A 5976-nucleotide genomic window follows, 5' to 3' on the forward strand; every position below is an offset into this window, starting at 1 on the left:
TGATGTCACCACTAAGTCAAAAAGGGCGAGGACCCCCTACACTCTAAAAGATCTCAGTCACTGACTTGTGGTGAAAATTTTACACACCACTTAATTAGATTTCCCATGTATCTAAGGTTTTATTACAAGTACATATTAAGCTGTTCATTCTTTTTGTCAACTGGCAATTCAAGAAGGATAGAAGGTTGAGTTTGGTCCGTCACTTAAATTAGTCCCCCTCATTGTTGTGCAACACTACACTGACCTTTTATATTTAGTCCCTTTCTCTTATGTTCTCTAACTACTAGACCACCAGATGGGTGTTCAATTGCTGGAGGGATCACATTTTTTTTCATAAATGGATATAAGTGGCTGGTAACATAATATAATAATATTATATAAGACAGTGGGTATGGCAACTGCTCCCTATTTAAACCCCACAATATAAAGGCATTTGTCCCTCAAACAGTACCCATCTCTGCTCATAGCTACTTAGCTGGAATAGCACAGGGGTGTGTAATAAGTCAGGCACTCTTTGCCAATGGGTAAAGATAAACTTTGAAAGCACATCCATTAGATACATTTGCATTTGTAATGATTTTATTATCAAAATTCACCATATTTCTTCAATAGTTTTCAGGTCATGTGGCCAATAGACGCCCAAACTGTCTTAAATCATCCTTCTAGATTGGGGAGATGAAGCATACTATTTTATTTTTTTATGCAATTTTAATGCATTTGTATTTTCGTTGAAAAATTCTCCTACAAGGGCTGACCTTCTGCTGACCCCTGCGATCGCGCAAGATTCAGCGAATCAAATCGCTCTCCTTTGGTCATGTGATTTCATTGCAACGTCTGCTCCGTCGTCTGATGAAATGACGACTGACGAGGAGAGTTGGAAACGATAGCCATCGAGGCTGAATGGTTTCTGTATAACCTGCTTTTTTCTTTAAGTTTGAGAGGTTATGCTTTTAAGGGTGAGCATGGTTTTATTTTGTCATTTCTATCCTAGGGCGAGGGATTTTAAAGGGTATAAAATTGTTATTAATCGATTTAGTTACAGTTTTCATTATATCCCATTACCTTTATATTTGATTTATAGTTTAAATAATCGAATATTAAGGGTGGATGCTTAGTCGTGGATAGAGCAAAAATATACAAGAGGTCACTTGGCGGATTATATAAATTTAGCATTGACTGAAGATAATGCAACTCTTTAAGAAAATTTATTTTAAAAAGACACTCAACAAGAAAAGTCATACTTTGTTTCTGTTTTGATATTTTTTTTATGGAGCTATGGTGTTTGACAGTCTGTCAATGACAGAATGTGTATTTATATTCCTGTACTCGGCCTAAACGTTAAGCTTTTGATGTTAGCCAATCAGAGCAAAGAACATTGCAGCAAATTGACCTATGAGGTTATAGCGGGCGGGACCTTATTCGCACGGGGACAGAGCGACCGGGCAGAGAAAAGTAAAAGTTTAAGGTGCCGCCTTTCTGTGTTTTAACGCTAATATCTCCTGGTGTTTGCTGATATAAGCGTAGCAGCTGTGAGCGAGACAGGTAGCAGCTTTCAGAACTGTTTTGACTGGCGTTATTAACGCTACGACAGCCAATGCTGTCGTAGCGTAGCTGCTATCGCAGGCCACCACTGAGCTATACAATATAGCTCAATGCAGGTAACAGTGAGTCTTTGTACCAAGTTCGATTAATTATGGAAATTATTGGTGGCTACCACTGAGCTATATTATACACTGGAGTGCTAATCACCGTCTGTTAGAACGAGTCGCTTTGAAGCCACCAGCCGCCATATTGGTACTCCCTATTTCCCCTCAGTAACTAGGGAATATGTGCGCTACAGCATCGAATAACGAGGATTTTCTCATGTTCAGGGGGGGCTTAAGAATTTTAAAATGACAAACGCCATATAGTTTTATGTTATGTTCTAAAAATATCAAGTACTGAGAAAGTCATGTGCTGAAATATTTTGCATTTTATTCATTTAAATATATATGTTTAACATTTATAAATATATAAATAACAATATACAAAAACATATATTTACATATGTGTATACATATATATACATATATACATATACACATACTTATATATACATATATATATATATATATTTAATATGAATAACATGTAAAATATTTCAGCACCTAATTTCCTAGTAGTTGATAGTGTTAGTACATCCACTGACTGTAGAATTACCTGTGAAACGTTTTCACACAGCCAGAAAACTGCTTGTTGTTGCAACCAAATCCTGTGAGATTCTGTGAGAGTAGGGAGGAGCAAGATGGCGGCCAGTGACTTCAGTTTTTCGGCAAAATCAGCACTCCAGTGTATTATATAGCTCAGTGGTGGCTACCCGTCGTTTACCATTCAGAAAGAACATACCCTGACTGGTCTTCCACTAGTATGAACCACAGTATGAACTATAGCTTGCTTGGAGAAGCGCCGTTTTAGCTCCTGCAAGGGAAATGCTCAGGATGTATGGCAAGCCGTTGTAACATAAATTCGGTTTCGTCTGACTACCCGTAATTACATTCAAGATATCTTAAAATGCATTTTTACTAGACAAAACTACATTTTGACTATCCGGAATGGTAATTTAAGATATCTTTATTTACAGTCTGACTAGAGAGAATAATAATTTATATGGCAAGCCGTTTTAACATACATTCGGTTGTCCGGCCCTTATATTCGTGATATCTCAAATTGTTTTATGACTAGACGTTTTAGCGATTTAAGATATCTCTAATTGAATTTTGACTAGTCAAAATACCTAAGCTTATTCGAGATATCTGTAATTACATTCTGACTAGTCGAAATGACATCAGATTTATCATTAAGTTGTATGGAGACGTCAATTCAAGATATCCCGAATGAATTACTGACTATCTGAACTACCCATTTCAGAGACTTAGACAAACTTTATTGTCATTTTGTACAGAGTGCGTACAGAACGAAATTTTGTTTGCATACAGCTTAAGAATTTCAGTGAATTGCAGTAACTTGGCAGGAAAATAAAGTTACTTGGCAGGATAATAAAATAACTTTACAGGATAAAGTTATTTCAGATAGCTACAATTAAAGTATGACTAGTCAAAATTACAATTCAAGATATCTTAAATTTAGTTTTGACTAGTCAATTCTAATTAAAGATATCTCAAATGCTACCATAATTCAAGATATCTTAAATTAATTTTTTGGATAGGCGAAATGCAGTTTTGACTAGTAAAAACTAAATTTAAGATATCTTGAATTGTAATTTTGACTAGTCAAAATTCCTTTTAAGACTATCTAGTCAAAAATTACGTTACTGATATCTTGAATTATGAAACGGCTTGCTATATCTCATCACACATAAACCGGAGGCGTGCGCTTTTGTTTTCAGAGGAGCTAAAGGAGGGTGCTGTAATGCCTTGTGCCGTCGATTGATTATTAAAATAATCGTTAGTTGCAGCCCTAGTCAAGATACGTTGGACTACAAACGTAATCTAATGATGTTTTCTGTTAGCTATAACAGTTTAAGTAGACCGTTAACATTCAATGGCAATTCTAATTGGTGTCTTCTTTCACAGACCTATTATTCCTCCTCTGTTTTGGTAATTTGACTTTTTGATCAAAAAGCAAGTAAGGAAGAGAGAATCAAGTAGTTTTATTTGATTTTTGAATATGAGCCATTTGTCGTTTTTCTGGTCCAAATGGGTAAGCATAAATTTCCTTTTTCATATTTAAAATAATAATAAAAACATGAATTATAGGGCAAAATGAAACAAAATTTGGCTTTGTGGCCTTCATCCAGTTTATCCAGGGTAAATCATCTTAGAGTATGAGGCTGCAATCCTCTTACAGTTGTAAACTGTAAGGGAACTAGAACAGGTTTTCGCTTGGACTTGCTAAACCAGGAGAAACATCACAAATGACCTGGATAGCCTATGGAGTGTAGGCGCTTAGCGGTGTTTAGAATTTGCTGCTGGATGTTTCTAATGGCAGTTGCTAATGAAACTCTGGTGCAGGCAACACACAACATGTGAGGTTTGAAATGATTTATTGAGGGACAGCTATGAGTGGATTGTTTTTTTCCCAGGCTCGGTGACTGGTTCCAAGATGGCGCTCTGGAGGAGAGGCAAGAAATTATTTGCAACTACTGGATAACAGGAGGGTAATGGTGAGTTTCTCTGTTCAGGCTTACTTGCTGATGCAGATGACGATGATCCAGGGAGAGGGGGGGTGTATCCGTAGAAGTTGAGGGATGTGGATGCTGTGTCTCTTTACTTCCAGGTGGAAACAATGTGGCGATGGAGCGCTGGACAAGCAAGTGAGAGAATGTAAGGACCGTGGTGTGACTCAGAAGGCAGTTCCTGGAAGGCGGGATCAGAGACGCCGTTGGAGACTTCACACCAGATTTCCAGGATCGTACCACCATTGAGTTTCAGGACATGAAAGTGGCTCCTTAGAAGACAATGAGCTAAGAATCATTACAGCTAAAAGCTAAGGTAAGAACTTTCTGGTATGTCCTAGGAATCCGCTTCTCTTTAACCTCCTCCTAATTGGTTGTATGATTTCCACTCACACCCTATAATCAGAGCAGGGGAAGCACACGCACAATCCTAAGGATACAACAGTGTTATTGCCGTACGCTGCTGGAAATAGATGCTGATGTGCTGCTTCCGGGCTAACTGTGTCTATAATCAGTGTCACTTTAGTTTTAGAATCATGGCTGATGTATTTATGAGCCCTGAAGACCCCCTAACAGGTGATGACTCTTCTCATCCATAATGCATATGAGGAACCTAATAACTTAGCATTTGCCTATTTCTAATTCCAAATACTCATCGTAAATAGCAAACTTCAAAATCTTAAACTATTTTATTTCAAAATGTTTTCGTGTTCAAGTTGAAAGTCCAAAAACAACAATGCTACTTAAAGTGTAACTCACCATTTTTTAACACGTCTATCCCTATTGGGGTCACGAGGGTTGCTGGTGCCTATCTCCAGCTGTCAATGGGCGAGAGGCGGGGTACACCCTGGACAGATCGCCAGGGCAACACAGACACAAACAGGACAAACAACCATTCTCGCACACACTCACACCTAAGGAGAATTTTAGAGAGGGCCAATCAGCCTTACAGTCATGTTTTTGGACTGTGGGAGGAAGCCGGAGTACCCGGGGAGAGAACCCACACATGCACATGGAGAACATGCAAACTCCATGCAGAAAGACTCAGGCCAAGGGTAGGATTCAAACCCAAGACCTTCTTGCTGCAGGGCAACAGCGCTACCCACTGCAGCCCACTCACCCACATGTAAAAGCATATTTCCACCCCAGGCAAATTTGAGGGACGAAAGATTCCATCAAAGTGGGCGGGAATATGCGGGAACGGTAGGGGAGGGGGCTGTGTTCAGGATGGGGGGGAAGCAGCAGCTAGCTTGATTTGCCATATTGAATCGTGGAGAGAGCAGAGTGATTCTAGTAGTTATGCCACAGTTCGGTCTTTTGAGGTGGAGGATTATCACCCCCCCTCGTTACCGGCGGTGAGGGAGGCTTGTCGAGCCAGCGGGGCTGAGCATTTCAGTTTGAGCTGCTGGCTCAAGGCGCTGACTCTGTGAAACCTGAACCTGATGCTGCAGAGGCAATGGAGGACAGGATCGGTCCAATTATATATTAGCATATTTATAATGGTTGATCTTCTCTTGCCCTGACTGCAGCAGGCAGGTTTCCATTCAACGAGAATGGTTTTTGACCTGTTTGTCTCTGTGTTGCCCTGCGACAGACTGGCGACCTGTCCAGGGTGTTCCCCCACTCTCACCAATTGACAGCTGGAGATAGGCACCAGCACCACTCGCGACCCCAGCAGGGATAAGCATGTTGGAAAACGGATGGATGGATGGATGGATGGATGGATGGATATTTTATGTCCAAAACAAGAAGTGCCCCAACTAGCCCACAAAAAATCTAAATTTTTACTGATCCCAATGACT

This window comes from Fundulus heteroclitus, chromosome 23, assembly GCF_011125445.2.
Source record: "Fundulus heteroclitus isolate FHET01 chromosome 23, MU-UCD_Fhet_4.1, whole genome shotgun sequence".
Lineage (NCBI taxonomy): Eukaryota > Metazoa > Chordata > Actinopteri > Cyprinodontiformes > Fundulidae > Fundulus > Fundulus heteroclitus.